General features: G+C 39.8%; 1 long non-coding RNA gene across 1 annotated transcript; it reads right to left on the bottom strand.

Annotated features, from left to right (window-relative positions):
• Positions 1–802: 802 nt before the first annotated feature.
• On the bottom strand, positions 803–19844 carry LOC110743724. Its single transcript, XR_002523229.2, has 3 exons — positions 19398–19844; positions 11179–16476; positions 803–1640 (listed from the first exon to the last, which is right to left on the bottom strand). It is a non-coding gene; the product is annotated as an uncharacterized LOC110743724 (long non-coding RNA).
• Between the last annotated feature and the right edge of the window lie 2275 nt (positions 19845–22119).

Genomic DNA, 22119 nt, shown 5'->3' with positions numbered 1-22119 from the left:
AGTAATCGGGGAGCAAGAAGCCTTCATTAGGACTCAATTGTATAGCACATGTGATCTGTGGTAGGTGAGCACCAAATGCACTGGAGCATTGCAGATGGGGAGACAGACCTGCCTCATTTGGGCAGACGTGGCTTTCTAACCCAGAGTACATGAAACAGGCAAGAAGGACCCAAGAAGTTTGTCTCTCTGGATATACTACAGTTTACAAAAACAATTCTTGTTAAATAAAGTGCAGGTTCTACATAAATGCAGTGTTCATCTTACCTATTTTCTGTTTGTGGAAAGGCTTGGATTTGGCCATTGATACTGTGTTCATTGGAATGGCAGTGTGGGAAGTGTAGGGTCAGGGACCAGTCCAGCCTGGGACTCAGACTCTGAACTGCCAGGGGCCACTCTTACAGGGTGCAGTGACATGGCAGCAACTGCTGGCTGCTTTGGAAAGGGAACAACACCTCAACTCGGCAGGCAGCCCACCCAAAGTGTTTCCTTTCAGCTCTCTCCCCACTCTCCCAGAGAAGGTCATTGGCCCTGAAAAGTGATTGCAATAAAATAAAATAAAGTTGGCACAGTGCGGTGGTACATGCCTGTAATCCCAGCACTTTGGGAGGCTGAGGCAGGAGGATTGCTTGAGGTCAGGAGTTGGAGACCAGCCTGGGCAACATGGTGAAACTCCTTCTCTACAAAAGATTCAAAAATTAGCCAGGCGTGCTCGTGTGCACCTGTAGTCCCAGCTACTTGGGAGGCTGAGGTGGGAGGATGGCTTGAGCCTGGGAGGTGGAGATTGCAGTGAACCACTGCTCTCCAACCTGGGCAACAGAGAGAACCCCGTCACAAATTAATTAATTAAAGTCAAATACCATAAACAGAAGAGGAAGGAAGAGGGGGCATCATTCTGATTAAAACAGTCTTCCTGATTCAGTTACTTCCCCAAAACGGGGAGGGGGTTGCTATGGCTTAAACCTCCACAGAATCCCCCAGACCACAGGGGAAACTGATGTTGTTGAAGACTCTGCTCAAAGATGCTGTAACTGCTTTGACTCTCTTTGGAAAGGGAGAGGCATTATTCTGACTGCTTTACGAACAGGACAACCAGAGGTCCTGGTTCCTTCATTCAGTTAAGAAAGCCCGCCTGAGTGAGGGTCCGTGTTGGAGCCCAGGTTTCTAAGACCCTAGCACCTCACTGCCCAAGAGCCACACCCAGATAAACCAAAGCTCCAGAAATAGCACCAGGTTTTCCACCCCATTCAATGAGCTTTTGACTGAGAACAGTATCTTGTTTTATTAAGTGATTTATTTTATGAGTTGCAAATACTGGGCACTTGACCTAAAGCCTCAGAGAGACTTACAGATCCAAATCGCTTTATCATTCTACTCCTTGGGTTTTGTGTGTTACAACCACCTATTAACTGATTCTGTGACCTTTAGCGGGCCACTTAACCTCCTTTTCTGAGTTTTTTTCAACCATAATAGAATTCCTCTCCATCCAATAACACAGAAGCCATGTGGTATAAAACCCATAGACTGAGTTCATGAACTCACATGAGGAGCCCGAAAAAGAAAATGCAGATTCCATCTCCCAGAATTCCAATTCCGTGGATCTAAGCGAGGCCCGGTGAACTGTACTTTTATAATAAACATCCCTGAAAATGAAGATGCAGTTGGTCAAACTCACACACACACACACACAAAAACCTAGAACAAAAAAACCAACACTCCAGGCATTTTTCTCATCCAACACTCTGTCAATCAATCAATTTTTAACTACAGAAAAGAATATGTGAAAAGAAAATGATAACAATGACCCAATTGCATCTGCATAAACTTGTGCTTTCATAGACATGATGAAAATCTAATTTGATAGTAAGTCATGAGCCTAGCAGGCAGGAGGAGTTCAATGACCATTGTGTAAATAAACAGGTTTTTTTGGTTTTGGTTTTGGTTTTGGTTTTTGTTTTCTCAGGACAGGGTCCTGCTCTGTTACCCAGGCTGGAGTGCAATGGCACAATCTTGCCTCACTGCAGCCTCAATCTCCTGAGCTCAAGCAATCCTCCCACCTCAGCTTCCTGAGTACTGGGACTACAGGTGCATGCCATGACACCAGGATGCTTTGTGTTTATTTTTTGTAGAGACAGGGTCTCTCTATGTTGTCCAGACTAGTCTCAAACTCCTGGGTTCAAGCAATCCACCAGCCTCAGCCTCCCAAATTGGTGGGATTACAGGCATGAGCCACTGTGCCCAGTCTAATTTTTTTAATACATTTTTTTTACATTTTCACATTCCCCTGCTGTCAAATATTAAATTACTTATTATCAGCAAAAGCAAGTTGAAAAAAAAAAATTACCTGGGTCTGAGCAAATTGGAACAGATTTCATACTCAATTGCTCTCAAACAGAATCTTGACCCAACTCCAATGACCTAACCCAATGCTGCAATTTTCTAGCTCATAGGTGACAAAACTAACTGAAAACGTACATCTAAGTACACTGCCAGCAGCAAGACCCAAGCTGAAGTTACATAGATTTTCTATTCCATGAATACTGTCTTTTTTCAGTCATTGTCGATAACATTGAGGTTAGTCACCTGGGAGACCACACAAAACAAGATTTGAAGGCTGGGAATGGGTGGGTCTTGGTGTGGGAGGGAGGGGTCTTTGTGCGCCCACATGTCTCTGGCTTCTGATCTCCTTACTGGAACCCTCAAGGGCCAAGAGGAAGGTTGGGGTGGATGAGGTGGATGAAGCCCAGCATTCTAGTCTCATCCCTGCATTACTGCTGGGCAGAAAGAGGCAAAGACCAACCAAATGAGAACAGCAAAGGCTATTTATTCAGAGCTTGCTTCAACAAGGGAGTCAGCCATTGTCACTTGCACATGGCAGTGACCTAAAGGCAGGCAGAGGAGTGGGAGAGCTTTGTTGTTGGGATAAAATGTAGGGGAAAGGCTTTAGATGTGCCCTGATTGGAGGCTGCTGGTGTCAGGAACAGGGCATCCTATGGGATTGGTTAGGGGTGCATGGTGGGCTCTGTCTAATTGGTACTAAGTTGGAAGTAGGGACAAAAATTAGAGAGGCTATCAGTTATTAATCAAGTCTTGGCCATTTGGGGCTGATTGTTATGGAAGCTATTGTTTGACTTCCTGCATTGTTACTAGAGATGGCAATCTGACTTCTCATAAACCTGGCTTACAGCAGGCTGGCTTCTCAGGCTGGTTATTGTAGATAAGGGATTGGTTTCCTGGGCAGGTGGCTACAGGTTGTGGGTCAGTGTTTTGTTTTTATAAATGAACCATCAATTGTTCATTTGTATATCCAATCTCTGCTCTACAGAACAAACCAGTCTGTAGCAAAGACCCCTGGATAAAGTCCTGAGGCCTTAGACCGTGCACTGGAAACTGTACCTGTCACCCCAGGCAGGAACTGAGACATGGGGGATGTTAGAGTGGGAGAGAACAAGGGTCTTCTCTCCACTGCCTCCTGTGGCAGATGAGTCTCCTGGTCACTCAGCTGGGGGTGGTCATGGGGAACTAGAACACCAATCCCCCAACTCCCAGATCAGTGCTCTCCCCAGATCTCAAGGTGTGCCTATGATTCTGATGAGAGATGCCTTCATTTATTAGGGATATGTGTGGGTTGTCCTTGAATTCACAAAAGCACTTTTATTAACCCAGAACTCCAAATTGGCCATGTTCTGAAGGACAAGCTGGGGAGTACTGGGTTACAAACCATGAACCACTCCAAATCCCCATTTCCTCATCTGGGAAGGTCGGATGATTCCATTTCTAAAGAGCTTTCCAGGCTATCCTACTGTAATTCTATGATCTTAATGTGTCTCCTGTGAGTGTGTCAAAGGACAGTCCTCTATCAGGAACAACCAAGAAGTTGCTCATGAGTCTAAAACATTCTCCTCAGAATTCTTCAATTCATCCCAGTAGCTGTCCACTCCAAAATGAGACTATAAAAAATAAATGAAATAAAAAGTAAAGGACTTCTCTAAATACCATATAAAACTTTGACTTTGTCTCCTCATATATTGGTTTCCCAAAAGGAGTAAATTTGACCTAGCATCCTGCTCCATCAGATCAAATAGTCAAGGAAAAGGAATGTGTGTATAATCCAAGTTTAAGAGGATATCTCTGATATTTTGTCCAATTCTATTTTCCAATTCCAAGACTAGGCAGCAAGGGGTATTTTTGTTTGTTTGTTTTTTAATGTATCTTACTCACAAGTTTATAATTTGCTTTCCAAAAATGTTACTTCATATTTGAACTCCATTCATCATTTTAGGTAAATGATTTGCAGGTCCCAGACCTTTATGTCTTTTTATTCTCCCTTTTTCTTTTTTCTTTTTTCTTTTTTCTTTTGTATTTTGTTCTGTCCCCCTGGGTGGAGTGCAGTGGCGCAATCTCGGCTCACTGTAAGCTCCACCTCCCGGGTTCACGCCACTCTCCTGCCTCAGCCTCCCGAGTAGCTGGGACTACAGGCGTCCGTGACCACACCCAGCTAATTTTTTGTATATATTTTTTAGTAGAGATGGGGTTTCACTGTGTTAGCCAGGACGGTCTTGATCTCCTGACCTCGTGACCATCTTGGCCTCCCAAAGTGCTGGGATTACAGGCGTGAGCCACCGCGCCCGACCTGCCTCCTCTTCTTATTCTTTAGGTTCTTGTTTCTTTTTCTTTCTAGTTTTTACTGCATTCCCATTTGATCCCTTCATTACCCTATCCTTTTCATTCTTTAATCTTTTCATTCTTTCATCCTTTCCAAAAAACTAATCTTTTCCCAAAGAAGATATCTAGAATACAGTATACAAACATTAAAATGTAAAATAAGCCCTGAAAAAGAATAGGCAAAATTAAAAGACAAATGATAAATCTGAAAATATTTTAACATATATAACAAATAAACATTTAATGATTTTTGTATACAAACAGTTCTTACAACTCAGTAAAAACAAACATCTCCAATAAACATGGAGTTAATTATACACAAAAATGACTACAAACTTCCAATAAATATATGAAAAAATACCTAATCTCAATAATAATTTTAAATCCAAATTAAAACAAGTTAGAATTTAGCAACTATCAGACTGATGAAAATTTAATAAAATGTGATGCCTAATATTGGTTGTGTTATTCAATTTTCTATATCTTTGTACTTATTTGTCTCCTAAATCTATCAGTTTCCAAAAAGAATGTTAAAATTATTGGTTCATTTATTTTCCTTGTACTTCTGCCACATTGTGACTTTATATGCTTGAGACTAAATTGTTCCTTGAGATATATAGGTAGGTAGATAGGTAGATAGAAAGATAGATAGATAGATAGATAGATAGATAGATAGATAGATAGATAGATAGATAGATAGATGATAGATAAGACTTAATTCAAGGCAAAAATGAAAGAACAAAAAGGAGTAAGATTGCTATTCTGGCTTTCTTTGCTTCATATTTGCTTGGCTGTTTTCTCAATGCTTAGTACTGACTGGTAATGATTATGATGATGGTGGTGGTGGTGGTAGTGGTGGTGATGATGATGTGACCGCTAATATAGTGATTTAAAACAAAAAGAATTTAAAATCCTAAAAAGCATAAGATAGAAGATGGAAGAAATGTAAAAGTAATTTAAAACATTCTAAGGTCTTTGTATTCTTCTGGAGAAAGAAGCAATAATTGTTATGTTTAGACTTGTTAAGTAGACATAGTATAAATTGAAGGGTAGAAAAGAAATAGGAAACATAACTTCAAAACAAGTAGATGAGGAAAAAAATTTTAAATAAACAGCCTGTGATAGAAAACAAAAATGTTTAAAACAAAGCACAATAAACAGATAACAAAAAGAATATAGTAGAAATATATCTAAACATATTCACAAAAAATGTAAATGGAGTAAACTCTCCAGTTAAAGATCAATACTTCCAGATAAGATTTTTTTTAATTCAGCTATTTGTAAAAATGAATCTACTAGGTCTACCTACGTAAATGTAAATAAAGTTCATAAACATAACTTTCAGTGAAAAAAAACAAATTGAATAAAGAATAGAGTATCACTCAATTGTATACAATTTAAAACATATAAAGCAAAACTCATAAAAACAAAAAGAGTTGCATATCATTTTTAAGATAGTGGTACTATCTGGGGAATAATGAGGGGAAGTTGATGATGAGGGTGGGGACAGATGTGAATTTTATTTGTACCTGTAAAGTAGTATTTTCCAAAAGAAAATTTTAGAGAAAACATGTAGCAAAATTTTAAAAATGAATTAAATCCAGTTGGGCATCTGTTATGTTTTGTATTTTGCTGTATGTTTAAAATATTTCATGACAAAAAACTAATTCAGTAACTAAATGAAACAAATTCATATGTATAATAAATTCCAATTTTGTTGGAGTTTTTTCAAATATTTCCATGCTAGGAAAATGTGTAAATATAGATAGTCCTTATATTTTTCTGTATTTTTAAAATTTCCTATCACTATGTTTTTATAAATTTTAAAAATGTTCATTTAAAAATAACAGAACATTTTCTAGACAAAAGAAGAAAAAACAAAAGCAGATTTTCTCGGAGAAAGACTCTTTCCACATAAAAATAACCATGAGAATCCCAATCAGTTACCCCACCCCAAGAAGACCCTTTACTCTAATGGAGCTTTAAGCTAATACCGTTTCTGGCCAGCAGGTGGCGGTGACGTAATAGTCGTTTTAAACCAAGCATTTCAAATCTAGACATCATTCCTAAAGTGAAACAGTCTTTATGGCGCATCTGATTTTTGTACCAAGGTTCTGTCTGGCTTGTGTGTGTGTTCACCCTACGTTTGTTTCTCCCCATTCACTTAGAATCTATTCCAAAGCTTTGGCTTTTCCCACTCCATTTGCAGAAATGATCCCCTAGTGATGCAAGAAAGCTACAAATCCAGAGGCAAGAAACCCTGGGGCTCTTTTCCCCCTATTCCTTTATCCAGTGAAATGTTTCATTGCCACTCTATGTAAACCTGGCCCAAAATAATGCTTTAATTCAATATTTACCAGCTTGTTTGAAAAACAAAATGTGAAACAAAATCCAAAAACTAGCCCTATCTTTCCAGCGCCCTTTGAAAAAAACTAGCTCTGCCTTCACCATCTAAAAGCTGCCTCTGCACAGCCTGAAGTGCTCCAATAGAGACTCTTATAAATAATTAAGTTTGTCTAGTGTGTGTTGAACATGGAGACATCTCTTAGCCCACACGTCTTGTGTCTCTAACTCAGAATTGACGTTAGCAAACTAACTGAAAAAAAAAAAAAAAAAAAACAGTGTTATATCAACCCAGACACCAACCACAGACCCTCGTGACTCTCTTCTCTGCTCTCTCTGAGGGCTTTCTGGCCCTGGCCATGTGAGTGACTTGCTTCCCAGGAGGTTCCCTGTCCCCTCTCCTAGTGTCCACACAGGGACCTCTTTGACTTCTTGTCTCCCTGGACTATTAGAAGCCACGGAGACCTTTCAGGTGCTGCCTCTCTACACATTAAAACTTGGGAGGCTGAGTCAGGAGAATCGCTTGAACCCAGGAGGCGGAGGTTGCAGTGAGTCGAGATCATGCCATTGCCCACTCCAGCCTGGGCAACAGAGAGAGACTCTGTCTCAAAAAAAAAAAAAAAGAAAGAAAGAAAAAAAGGCAACTTATATGTCCATTTCAGAAGACAAGAATATATGCCTAGATAGAAACCTAAACAAAGGCTAATGCTACTTTTGGAGGCATTTATGAAGAAGGTGTTAGGCTAAAACTCTCACTGATATACTACTCCAACAACTTCAGTGCCCTTTAGAGCCAAGTAGAAGAGAAGGCATTGTCTGTCACCTGATATTTGAATCATAAGCCTGTACGAACCATTATCATAAGCCTGTACAAACCAGCAGCTTTCTGTCACCATCCATTAAAGGTATGATGAATGAAAATTTTGCAATCAACACTCTTTTGTTGACAGAGCACACTCTTTCTAGTGCTGTTGATTATGAAGATAAAGTTCAAGTTGCTTTTACTACCAATGGACCAAGAAGTCGTTGTACCTTAGAGGTTTAGCACAGGCAACAACAGTGACAACAGTTCCATATCCCTTCTCTCACCTCCAAATCTCAATCACCTTCAATCTGTAGGTCTCCAATTTATAAGGAATCATTTTTTAAATTTGCATTGCTTGCTTATTTTACTTCACAATGGGTTTCTTTTTTTTTTTTTTTTTTTTGTATTTTTGTCTTTTGTTTGGTTTGGTTTGGTTTTTTGAGGCAGGGTCTCACTCTGTCACCCAGGCTGGAGTGCAGTGGTGCTATCATAACTCACAGTAACCTCAACCTCCTGGGCTCAAGCGATCCTCCCGCCTCAGCCCCTCGAGTGGCTGGGATAACAGATACATGCCACTATGCCCAGCTAATTTTTGTATTTTTTGTAGAGATGAGGTTTCATCATGTTGCCCAGGCTGGTTTCAAACTCTTGGGCTCAAGCAATCCATCCACCTTGGCCTCCGAAACTGCTGGGATTCTAGGCGTGAGCCACCATGCCCTGCCTGTTTTTAATGTATTACCTCATTGCTCATTTACATTAGAGTATATGTTTCATGAATTGTAGAAAATCATTTCTGGAGTTACTGTACACACAAGCATACCCATCAATGAGTTAATTATTTTAAAATGAGGTAACATTTTAAACACTTTGTGTCATGCACACATCTTTAGTGGTTTGTCATGAACCAACCTGTTTGAGTTTTAGGGATTTGGGGGGACATCATTTGGGACTTTAGGATGAGTTAGAAACTTGTTTATTATTTTTCCACAAGTGAGATTAAGTCAGGCACAGAAAGAGAAATACTGTATGATCTCACTCACTTATAAGTGCAATCTAAAGAGGTCAAACTCACAGAAGTGTAGAGTAGAATAGAAGTTACCAGGGGCTGCGGGGTCGGAGTGATTGGAGTGATGTTGGTCAAAGGATACAAAATTTCAGCTAGATATGAGGAATAAGTTCAGGAAATCTATTGTACAACACAGGGACTAGAGTTAGTAATAATATTTTACTTTCTTGAAAATTACTAAGAAAGTGCCAGGCACGGTGGCTCACACCTATAATCCCAGCACTTTGGGAGGCCGAGGCGGGTTGATCACGAGGTCAGGAGATTGGGACCATCCTGGCTAACACAGTGAAACCCTGTCTCTACTAAAAATACAAAAAAATTAGCCGGGCAAGTTGGCGGGTGCCTGTAGTCCCAGCTACTCAGGAGTCTGAGGCAGGAGAATGGCATGAACCCAGGAGGCAGAGCTTGCAGTGAGCCAAGAGCGCGCCACTGCACTCCAGCCTGGGTGACAGAGCGAGACTCTGTCTCAAAAAAAAAAAAAAAAATTACCAAGAAAGGTGATTTAAGTGTCCTTATCGAAAATAAATGATAAGTATGTGAGGTAATGCATATGTTAATTAGCTTGATTTAACCATTTCACAATGTATATGTAGTTCAAAACACCAGGTTGTACACCATTAATAATAAGTACAATTCTATATCAGTTTTAAAAATAAATAATAGAAAAATTAATAATACATACATTAAATTAAATAAAGGGACATGGGCTTCTGCTCTGTGGATATTCACCGTCTTACCTGGTATACGGAACAAATTTGCTTTGGATTATGAAGGATACTTGCATTTTTTTTCCTCTTTTTATAGTTGAGGAAACAGAAGCACAGAGCATTTCAGTAACTTGCCCTAGAGCAAATGGAAAGGCGAGGAATTGAACTACAGTCAGTCACCTCTATAGCCTAGGCTATTACCTGTGCACCACACTTGCTCTTAGGAAACACTTGTCAGGGTGGAAAAAAGTCAGAGATATAGCCCAACCCTTCAGTACTCACCAGGCTAGGAAGAATAGAGATGCATTCAGTTTAAACGTTTCAATAATTGGAAAAACAACCCAAGTGACAAGCAAATACATTAGATGGCATTATTTGCTTTACAACAGGTTTTTTTGCAGAGAGCTCAGGAAGTTTTTTCCTAAGTAGCATACTGATTGTTAAATAACACTATAACTTACCCATAATAAGTTAAATAACGCTATAACTTATCCATAATAACTTTATTTGTAGGTATGACTGTCATCTAAATTTCCAAGTTCTCTGTAGTAAGTACTTAAAGGATACAAAATTTCAGCTAAGTAGGAGGAAAAAGCTTAAGAAGTCTAAAATACTAAGTACTTACTACAAAGAATTTGGAGGCCAGGCATGGCTCATGCCTATAATCCCGGCACTTTGGGAGGCTAAGGCAGGCAGATCATATGAGGTCAGGAATTCAAGACCAGCCTGGCCAGCACAGTGAAAACCCATCTCTACTAAAAATACAAAAATTAGCTGGCCATAGCAGCACACGCCTGTAATCCCAGCTACTCAGGAGGCTGAGGTAAGAGAATCTCTTGAACGTAGAAGGTGGAGGTTACAGTGAGCTGAGATCGCATCACTGCACTCCAGCCTGGGTAACACAGTGAGACTCTGTCTCAAAAAAAAGAACTTGGAAATTTAGATGACAGTCATACCTACAAAAAAAGTTAATACATATCAGGGAGTTATTAAAAAGTTCAAACTTCAGAGTATGTTTTGGAGTCAACAAAGATGGATTCTAACTTTACCTTAAAAATCTAAAGTACTGTTACAGTAAATTAAAATGAAAACCAGGCTTGAAGATGCCTTGAGCAGGTAAAGCCAGTTAGGCTTCATTAATGACCTTAATCTTGCTTGATTTGCAAACAGAAACAAAACTTAACATGAGCTATTTCTGTAAATGCCCATATTAGAAAACCAGAACTGAAGCTCTAACAATCAGAAGCCACCAACAAATTTATAATTATATAACTGAGGACTTCTCAGCAGGATAGACCAAACGAGGCAAGTTTTAATTGTAACCAATCAAATATTTCATTTTTGTTGTTTCCTCGTTCACTCTACAAAAGCCTGTCTCTTCCTTTCTTCACCATAGGCACTGAACCACTTTTAGTTTGGAGCTGCCTGATTCATGAATCTGAAACTGACCCAGTAGTCCCATGGAGTTTTCAGATCAACATAGAATTTGATCCTTCTGATCTTACAGCTTCAAACTTACATTTGTTTTATCTGAGTTCCTTCCACAGGAAAGGAAACTCAGACCTCTCAAAGAGTATCAAAGAACTGAAACTCACCAGATCATCACATGCAATGAGATGTCAGGCCCCTCATTCTTCATGATTTCTTCCTTGCCCCTCCCTAGTTCCTGTTTTCTTACATATTGTTACATTTCTTCCCTGCTAACCCCTAGTTTTAATCAGTCAGGGAGGTGGACTTGAGACTGATCTCCTATCTCCTGGACAGCAGCACCTGATTAAAGCCTTCTTCCTTGGCAATATTCATTGTCTCGGTGATTGGCTTTCTGTGCAGTGAGCAGCAGGACCTCGATGAACCCCTGGTGTTTCTGTAACAAATCATTGTTTGCTCAAATAAACTCTTTAAATTTTTATGGTGCCTCAGTTTATGTTTTAACAATATTCAGCATTTATAACTAAAAGACCACAGCATACATCAAGAAAAAAAATTAAAACACATCTTATGTGTCTTACTTAGTATATCATTGGAAAACAATCATGATATTTTACATTTTCTACCTGACACTAAAATGTCACTGATGTCTCTTCTCCAGGCCTGATTTATCAGGCACAGCAGGCACCGAGCCCAGGGCCCACAGTTCTTCTAAGGGCCTTTGAAAATATTTTAATTTATTTTAAAAACAAGAAGACAATAAAATCACAAACTTTTAGGTAGTGGAAAAATTTTAATATGTACTATGAATAATTCCATCTTTATGCCAATATGTCTTAAAATGCATTTTTTATGGAAAAGAGAGGGGGGAGGTCCAAAAGTGCCCAAAGCCCATGGAAGTCACAATATATTTCTGTTTTTCTCCCCACGTTAGTTTCTCCATGTTCCAGGAATTTTATTATCAGTCTCAGCCTTGCTGTTCTGGGCAGGAAGAAATGAAAGAAGGAGGAAGGAAGCCACGTCTCCTGAACACTGCCCATGTGCCCAGCACAGTGACTGCTGTTGTGTAGTCAGCATCTCATCGGGGAGGACAGGTGAGTCTCCAAGAAGACACATCCAATCAGCCGAGCTACAATTCAATCATTGATCTTTAAAAAACTAGCCCCCAAAACAATGTCAAGCAGTGGAAATGGCTATATTGATGGATATCTTGATTTGGATGTACATCAGGATACACCCAAATGCCAAGTGTAGTGCTCAGGGTCCCCCAACATGACTGGCCTCTGCACAGTCAAACCCTTGAATACAAGGCAGACAGTGTGCACAGAAGAAACCCAGAGCCTTCTTGGCAATGATTTGAGTTGCATACTCTGTCTCCTCTTTTCATGCAGTTTTATTTTCTGCTTAAAGTAAAACATCCCAAGAAGCTCCCTCACTGCTTTTTCTGCCTCCTGTTACCCACCCTGATTTGAAACTCCACTTTTGCAATGTCACAGTCTGCCGACTAAACACCAAACCCCGGGTCCCCACATGCATGTCAGCTCCACAAGAAGCTTCATCCTGACATTGACCCTCCCACCCATCGGTGCATCCACCGAGTGTGTCACCAGCAAGATCAATCCCATGCTGCTCAGCACCATTAGAAACCAAGACTAATAAATCATTTGCCCGCTCTCAGCCCACAGATGGTAAGTGTGGTTCGATGCAGGTAATTATTTTAAAAAATGACTTTGGGAGCAAAAAATCAAAACATGGGAGTATGTGTCTGATAGAAAAGGCCTGCAAAGAGATTTGGGAGTTCTAATGACTCCAAGGAGTGGGTGAAAGGTCCTAGCGCCTGACAGTAGCTGGGCAGTCTGGTTGACAGAATTGATTCCTTCTCCCCTCCACACCGCTGGGCCTTGTGTCTGCTCGCCTCCAGGTCCCCCGTGCCAGGCGTGGGAAGGTGGGGGCCAGAGTATTCCCTCCTGCCTTAATGTGTTTGCAGAAAACAGCCCCCACCAACCCATCAATTACCAAGACTGTCAGTCCCAGAGAAGGTGTTGTGACAGTGATGGGGTCAGGTAAAGCCTTAGGGGCTACAACGAGACACATTAAACCAGTCTTTATGTCACCACCTTCTGTCCCCTGTTAACACCCCCCTCAAAGTACACATTTTTCTTTTCCCTTTAACTTTCACAAGGATGTTTCTGGTTTCCACAAAAAGTAGCATGGGTGGCATGTCTTTATTATTACAGCTGTCATTCATTAGAGTGACCTGTGCTCCCCTAGGCTCTGAGCTCCCTCTCTGTCCCCAAGCATGAATGGGCTGGCTGATGCTTCTGTCCTTCCACCACTTCATAAAGAGAACATCTCTTAAGAGACTGCAAGCGTCCTCCTGTTAGAGGTGAGAGATAAAAGACCAACCCTCCTCTCAAATTTCCTCAAAACATTTTATTCATTTGCTGCAGAAGGAGAGTTTCTGGATGTCATTCAGAACTGAAAATTGCATATCAGTTATCAAAAAAAAAAAAGTTCTCATAACTTTGCTGGTGGAAAATGGCCTATGCCCAAGCAGAATTCAACCATAGTTCCTTGGGCCCCTGCAATCGAATGTCACCCGCAAACACCGTTAACCCAGGCGATTCCACATTCTCCAGAAATGTATAAATATCGCTTGATGCCCCAAACAGCCCAAGAGTAGGTTAATTCAGTCCATGAGTGAACTAAGTGTGTAAAAATAATTCAATCCATTGTCTGACAGAACTGATCCATTACTGTTCACTGATTCAACAACTGTTCACTGAGTACCCATTCCGTGTTAGGGAATGTGTGAGCCATTCAGGATACAGAAAAAAAATGTTCCAGTTCCAACTAACTTCAAGGAAATCACAACCAAAAGTTTCACACCTATGTAGACACCTTAGGTGATTTTTTTAATACAGCAAGAAAAAGTGGAATTCATGTAAACAGATGAAAGGTATCCCAGAAAAAAAAAAAATAGCACTAGAAAAAGTAAGTTCTCACCCCAGGTAAAAGAAAAAAACTTCTATAAGTTCATGCTGCAGAATTTACCTTGAGCTGTGAAAGATATCAAGTCGTGTACTTTAGAAATCTGCTGAAGCCTACAAATTATATTAAAAGGCATGGAAGCAAAGTTAAGTGCTTTAGCTTCAGAAGAAATGCAGTAAGCGCCCTGGAACCAATTCCCAGGAGAATGCCGTGGTTCTCACAACCCAGCAAGCTAGTCAACAAGTCCAGGCAGGGACGTGAATTCACCTCCCATTCCAGACACTGATGAAATAGCACTTCCTGCTACTCTTAAATATGTTAATCCCCATTTCAAATATCTACAAGGCAAGTCTAGAGAGGGAGATGACAACTATTCTTAGAATGTACTTATTTTTCTTTAAATACAGAAAATATTCAAATCCAGTATATATAGACTTACGATCGCCACAAACTGATCAACAGTTAGTTGATTTGCCAAGCTACCTTAACGTGGCTTTTTGAGTCAACCTCATACATAGTTTGAAGAATTTGCTGTGTTTACAGGTCTAAAACAATTATTTTATAAGCTCCAGTAACAATTCCTCAAAATGCTGAAAACCAAACACACACACACACACACACACACACACACACACACACACACACACGCTCCAGCTCCCTAAGGTCTTTTGCTTTGCTTCCTGGGGCCCACATAGGCAAGAGGGCCAGGAGCTTCAGCTTAATTAGCACCTTTTTATACCAAAGCCTCTCAAGGTGAGGTGCAAAATATGCAGTAATCATTTAACAGCTCAGTCAGCTGTGCCAAGCTAACAGATGATAAGGAACAAAAGGAGAAAGACTCCTTCATTGCAGACGTGCTAAAGGAAAGCTGTGGCATGTGACCAAATAACCTTGAGTGTTCGTCACCTGTGTATTACACAAATGACCCCACAGAAAGAAAAAAATGTTATTAAAAAGCAGCAACAAAAACAAAACAGTATCAGGCACAAACCAATGAAAACATTCTCATGAAATGGCTCTCTGGGAATTTTCTAACATTTCTTCTTGGTCACCATCTGAACCCACCTGGGGGAGTACAGGCCATGAGAATACACTTGAGATTCAGCAAAAATAATTAAGAGGTTGTATAATTGACCATATTGCACATCTCACCTCTGGGGTTGGGGGTCCCCTGGTTCAAGACCCCAAGTGGGATACAAGGTCACACCCAGTGAGGGCCATTCTCTCACCTCCCTGACCATCCAGGTGGAAATTAAAGATCCCAGGATACTTTTCAAAATAGCACAGGGGATCACCCAGCTGTCTGGACCAGCAGTCCCCAGTCTCAATAAAATCCAACTTAATGTTCCCGGCTGGGAATGAGCCCTTCTCGAACATAGAGAAAGTCTGTACTCATGGACACAATTATGAAACTGTCCTTTGAGCACTGTAATTACTTTATAATTCACAGAGGACTTGAGATACTTGGAGAGTGAAGGATGCTATGAAAAAGTCAATTCGATTGTAATTTATAATTGAATTTATCCACAGAGAAACAAGTGGTCACTAAACGAAAGTATCTTCTAGGGAGCAAATTTACAGGTGTAGCTTTTACAACTACCAGTGGCTTAGCTCCAAGAAAATTCAAATTCCAAAGTGATAGCTTTCCACAAAAAACATAACTTCAGAGTTCAGTATTTGTATTAAAAAAAATTCTCACCAAGTAGTATTTTTGTAGCTCAATCCCCCAGTAGTTTAATATATACTCAAGTTAGGGAAAATAGACCTAATGTGTAAAGAAGGTGACCCTAAACAGTTTCCATCACCTCCTCCTAGTTAATCTTTAAATAGCAATGGTTAGACATTGTGTGTTTTGTATACGAATTAAGAAAGGCTAAACCTACAAACTACATTCATCTTATATTAATTGACTACAAAGAAAATACTGAGAGGTAAATATTAAGAATATCTTAAAGGGAAACTAATATCAACATTTTATGCAGCAAAGCTCATATGAACAGTCATAAATGACATTGCTAAATTTAAACACTGCATCCATAATCCACCTTTCAGCCCATGATCTGAAAGATATTTGTAATATATGGGCAAGCAGAGTTCTAAGAGAAAAGTGTAAGCAAAGGATAGGGCAATGTGTTATTTTAAAGTATATAAAAATTATCACTATATAAAAAGTTATCCCAAAACTTACCAACTTGAAACAACATTTACTATATCATAGTTTCTCTGAGTCAAGACTTCAGCAGTGGCCTAGCTGGGACCACAATCAAGTGTCAGCAGGGCATGGGGTCCCATCTCAAGGTTTGACTGAGTATGGATCCACTTCCAAGCTTACACACAGAGTTGTTTGCAGGATTCAGTTCCACACAGGCTGTTGGACTGAGGGCTTCAGTTCCTCCTGGACTGTTGGCCAGAGGCCTCCCTCACTTCCTTCCACATGGGCCTCTCCATAGAGCAGCTCACAACATAGCAGTTGCCTTCCTCAATGCAAGAAGCAAAAGAAGAAGATGGTGAATAATGGGGAAGGAAGTCAGAGCCTTTCTGTACCCTAATCCCAGAATGATACCCATCACATTTTTAGTATTCTATTTGCCAGAAATGAGTCACTTGGTTCAGTCACTTGGAGGTCAGTGGGGACCATCTCAGACAGAGGCTGCCTGCCCCAGTTAGGTGCCTGTGTAGTAAAGAATTAACTCTACCCAAAGAGCAGCAGTCTAGCCTTTGAATCTCTAAATCCTTGGAATTTCCTGAGTGATAGCAGTGCCTTTGTTATTCATGGTGGACCCCTCTTATGCTGATGAGGTGACTCATTGTGGGCCCCTGGAGAGTTTGTGCTCATAGATGACTAAGGGTGAAAGCTGGCCACCTTGAAAGCCCAGTGAGATTAGAGGATTGGGACATTCAATCCAGGTAATCAGCTGGTCAAGGATTCCATCAATCATGCCTACATAATGAAACCCCAATAAAAACTCTGGACACTGATATTTGGTGACTGCTATGATCTGAATGTCCCCCCAAAATTTATGTGTTGAAATGTAATCACCAATGTGATAGTATTAAGAGGTGGGGCCTTTTGGAGTAGATTCAGACATAAGGGCAGAGCCCTCACGGATGGAATTAGGATCCTTATAAAAGGGCTTGAAGGAGTGAGTTTGCTCTCTTCTGGTCTTCTGCTTTCTAAGGTCACTGAGACAGTGTCACCTATGAGAAGAGGCCTCACCAGACACTGGCACCTGGAGCTTGGACTTCCCAGCCTCCAGAACTGTGAAAAATAAATATGTGTTCTTTATGTATAGTACATAGTGTATGATATTTTATTGGAGCAGCACAAAGTGACTAAGACAGTGACCTTCATAGGCTGACAATGGTGCACATTATCACACTTCAACAACAGGAGGGTAACACATCCCTGAGGACACTGAAGCTTTACATTTGTGACCCTCTGAGTCTCAAGTCCTGTCCCATGTGTCTCTTCCTTTGGCTGGCTCTAATTTGTGTCCTTTTGCTATAATAAAACTGTAATTTTAAGTATGGTGCTTTCCTGCACTCGGTGAGTCATTCTGGCAATTTATCAAACCTGAGGGAGTCCATGGGAACCCCTAAATTTGTTGTTACCTTTTCTCATGTGAGGATGGCCCTGGGGACTCCCAAACTTGTAAGTGGTGTCAGAAGTCTTGGGGAGACTTGACAGTCTTGGAAGACTGTGCCCTTAACCTTGAGTTTGGCTGCCACCAAGTTAATACCTGAAAGACTTTTGCTGTTCCATTTATTCCAAAAGGAATTAACTATTTGGTTTGTTCATTTGTTTAGGTTTTAGTCTTTCTTCTGTTTTTGAAGACAATTTCCTCAAGAGATATCCTAGATAAGCAAGTGGGGAAACTATTACCACTTTTTAGAGGATACCAGCCTCATCAAGTGATCATCCCCAGGCTAACAGAGCTCCTTCTAGGGCTATGGTAACCACTGGGTTGGTGCAGGAGAGCTGGAAAGTGAACATGACAATGGCGTGCCCTTTATGAATCCCACCAAACACAATAGCAGCTAAATTATTGAAATGTTTGTCAATTTATTGCCACAGCAAATATTTTGAGATTTCTAGCTCAATGTATTCTACTGAGCATATTTTAGACAATATGAATTTTAGATCATTCCTTCATTATACTCCCTCTTTTTAATAAATGTTTACTGAGAGCATTCTATCTGCCAGGCACTGACGTAAGTGCTTCCCAGTATGACCTTATTTAATCCACAAAAATTATTCCTGAGGTAGTTGTCTGTTACTGCAGTAACCTTATTTTACAGATGAAGAAAGTGAGGAGCAAAGAGATTAAGGCCACAAGAAAAATAAAATTCTAAATTCACATTGAAAAGCAAGTGAGCAGATATTCTACCAGTTCTTCTTAGGGTCACTTTTACTTGGAATATAAAATTGACAGGCACTAGACTCTGTTTTTTCATTACCATGGACTAATCACTGTAAATTTAATTGATTTTAAAGGCAACTGAAATTATGTGCAAAAGAAAGGAAAACTATTAATATTTCTTAGAAAAGGGATTGCAAGCTCAACAGCTTCTGGGGCCAGGCAGATAATGTGAGTGAATAAGGGAAGCAGTTGGGGGGGGTGCCCAGTGAGCCCGGGAATGCCAGCCCCTCTACAGAATGCAAGAAACACAGGGACCCCATCGCTGCCTGTGCGAATAGGGTCCAGCATTGCCTAACCACAGGCTTTTCAAGAAAAACCCAGGAATCTGAAGTTTAAAAAAAAAAATTCCTTATTTTTAAATGTTGGCCACAAGCTCTTGTTTTAATTTCTAAGCTAAACAAAACACACCAGTGGTTCAGAAGTTGACCTAGAAAAAATAACTAAGAGAACAAATGTTATTTTGGCTCATTTGATCCCTGTCAAGAATCAAACCAGATTATCCTGGCTCCTGGTTGGAGCCAAAATGGCTTGACTCTATGGTGTGGACCACTTCACAAATAAGCTCTTCACCTTGTAAACTTTGCAGACACAGAGCTGACCAACTGGAGACAGCTAAGAAAGGAACCATGACGTCATGAGCTCTTGAGGTTGGGAGAAATCATAAAAAGACCGGATCCATTGAAGAAATCCCTTCCACCCACATCTCTAGCAAATAATTATCCAGATTATCCCAGAATCTTCTAGGGGATTAATCTAGGGATTCTTGAATCTATGGGAATTAATCTGAAGATATCTCATCTCCCTTCTAATGAGCTCCAGTCATTATGAAATTCTTCCTAATACTGGCTTGAAGTGTGCCCTGCACTCAGGCATCCTAATTCTCTTCCCTGGATCCAGCTGACTGTACCAGCCTCTTTGCACCTGACAGCCTTTCCCATATTCATAAACACCCTCTACAGCAAGATTTATCTTACCTTACAGCCCTTCCAAGTAGGAGCTCCTCAGTATCTAGTTACCCTCTTCTGACCTAGCTTCATAATATAAGTCTTCCCTTTAAAACATTGCACCTAGAACTAAACATGCAGAAGATGAGCTCAAACTGCTTCTCAAAAAAAAAAAAAAAAAATCCCACCAAACAAGGCCATGCTACAGTTTGCCAATGGGAGAATCCACAACACACTTTTTGACCAACTTAGATATAAATTTGAAGAATTAGAATGAAATAGTGAAAAGTCTACTTTAAAATTTGAATTTGGTAATTTAGGAATTAAATTACGTATTTATTCTGAATCACACATTCTAATAGATCAATTTAGAAACATAGCTTTTCTGGCTGGATGTGGTGGCTCATGCCTGTTAATCCCAGCACTTTGAGAGGTGAAGGCAGGAGGATCACCTGAGATCAGGAGTTCAAGACCAGCCTGGGCACCATAGTGGGACCCCCATCTCAACAACAACCACAAAATAAAAACGTGGCTTTTCTTTTCTACACACGTCATCAAAAAAAATTATTCACTCTTCATTTGCATCATTACATCATCCCTGCCATCACTGGAGCCACCTTCAGAGTCACATAAATAAAACAGATTTCCAGAACATATCTTTAGCTCTAAATTGCTCAAAGTGTAGTATTTTTAAAAAGTTTCAGCCAGGCGCAGTGGCTCACGCCTGTAATCCTAGCACTTTGGGAGGCTGAGGTGGGCAGATCACGAGGTCAGGAGATCGTGACCATTCTGGCTAACACGGTGAAACCCCGACTCTACTAAAAATGCAAAAAACTTAGCTGGGCGTGGTGGCGGGCGCCTGTAGTCCCAGCTACTCGGAAGGCTGAGTCAGGAGAAGGGCGTGAACCTGGGAGGCGGAGCTTGCAGTGAGCGGAGATAGCGCCACTGCACTCCAGCGTGGGCTACACAGCGAGACTCCGTCTCAAAAAAACAACAAAAAAAATTCATTTAAGTAAAACATACATATACAGAAAAAGACACAAATCATTCATGTTTGGCTCATTGATTTTGCTCAAAGTGAGCCAACAGAACGACTCTGGCCCTCATTACAAACCAGTGCCCCAGAAGCCCCGCCCTTTTCCTCTTCAGAGGGAAACCGTTATCCTGACTCCTACCACAGCAGTTTAAAGGTACCTGTTTTTGAATTTTATGTAAGAGTTATTTGTGTCTAGTTTCTTTTAGTCAATATTATGCTCATGAGAGTCATCCATACTATTTTATATTGTAGTTACACTTGTAGTTCAAGGTTTAAGTTTACATCTGTGTGTGGTGCATTTGCTATGTTGTTCCCCCAAGCCACAAGTGTCTATTTGCATAATATTAGGCAGCTGGGCTTTTGAAATTCATCTCATAGGTTTATAGATGTGTGATTTCCACAATATAACCCCCTATTTGTTGGCTTTGTCAAGTGATTTCTAAAAATCAATAAAAAACTTGTTTAAATCAACATTTTGCATTTAAAACTGTGAGGTCATACACCCAGGAATAATCACTAAATTGATGTGAAATTTCTTTGCCCCCTTTTTTTTTTTTAACTAATTCTGTCAAGGGGCCTCTGTAAGCCTCAAAACTGGCATTGATGGAGGTAATATGTCTTCATAATACAATATATTCTTGTTTCCTGTAATATGAGAGACTTATTAGACCTTAAATATAAGGTGGCTTTTTTTCCGATGCATAATTTTTGGAGGAAAAGCTCATCACATATTCAGGCATAAATTGTGTCTCATATTAACCTCTTATCACTTGGGTTCCAATATTTTCTCTTATTGAACCTATGATTAGCTAAAATACCCAGATTTTTTGCTCATGAGTTCCTACAGAACTATTTATTGCCAGGGTATATTTCTATTTATACTTATACTTTTAACTAAGTATAAATTCCATATTAAGATCATCATATACCTCCATGTATATAATGCTAGGGATTTTTCAAAGCACTTTCAAATGCATTATCACAATAATTCAGTGCAATAGCCCAGGGAATGAATTGTTATGCACATTTTATACATATGAATATAATTATCACCGATGGATTTCAACATGTTTGAAGGGATAATGCTGATGTTTTATAAAAGGCTCCTTCAAATGGAAAAGAACACTATCTAGCAAAATCAAAAGTCATGATATTTGAATATTCCCCGAAAAATACAAAAAGTAAGCTAGCACACAGCAAAATATTATTGTGATAAATAAAAGAAAAGCAAATTCAAACAATAATGAGGACCATTTTAGACTTAGTTAATGAATGAGGCAGAATCCAACAGTGATAAAATTGCAGAGAAATTGTTACATTCATTATTTGCTGGTAACACCATAAATTTGTATAATTCTTCTGGAAAAGTAAGTTGGCAATATGTTTATTTTAAAAACCAAAAGCCAATCCATACCCATTCGCCAAATATTCGCCTGCATAAAATTTATTCTGGAGGAAATTATTTAGAAGAAAATACGTCATTTGCAGGGAGATGTTCATTGAAGCCTTATTTACAATAATAAGAAAAGCAAACAATGTAAGTTTATTTCAATATTTTAAATAAAGCTTTGTTCAAAGGAATGCCATCCAATCTCTCTCTCTCTTTCATACACACTCACACATACTATACTTTGCAAATATGGGAGAGAATATTACTGTTTCTGTATTCCTGTTACATCTTGTTCATTCCCAATATTCTCAATATTGTATTTCACA

Source organism: Papio anubis, chromosome 7 (assembly GCF_008728515.1).
Source record: "Papio anubis isolate 15944 chromosome 7, Panubis1.0, whole genome shotgun sequence".
Taxonomy (NCBI): domain Eukaryota; kingdom Metazoa; phylum Chordata; class Mammalia; order Primates; family Cercopithecidae; genus Papio; species Papio anubis.
Note: the sequence above shows the minus strand (reverse complement) of the source record. Positions and strands in the feature narration are given on the sequence as shown.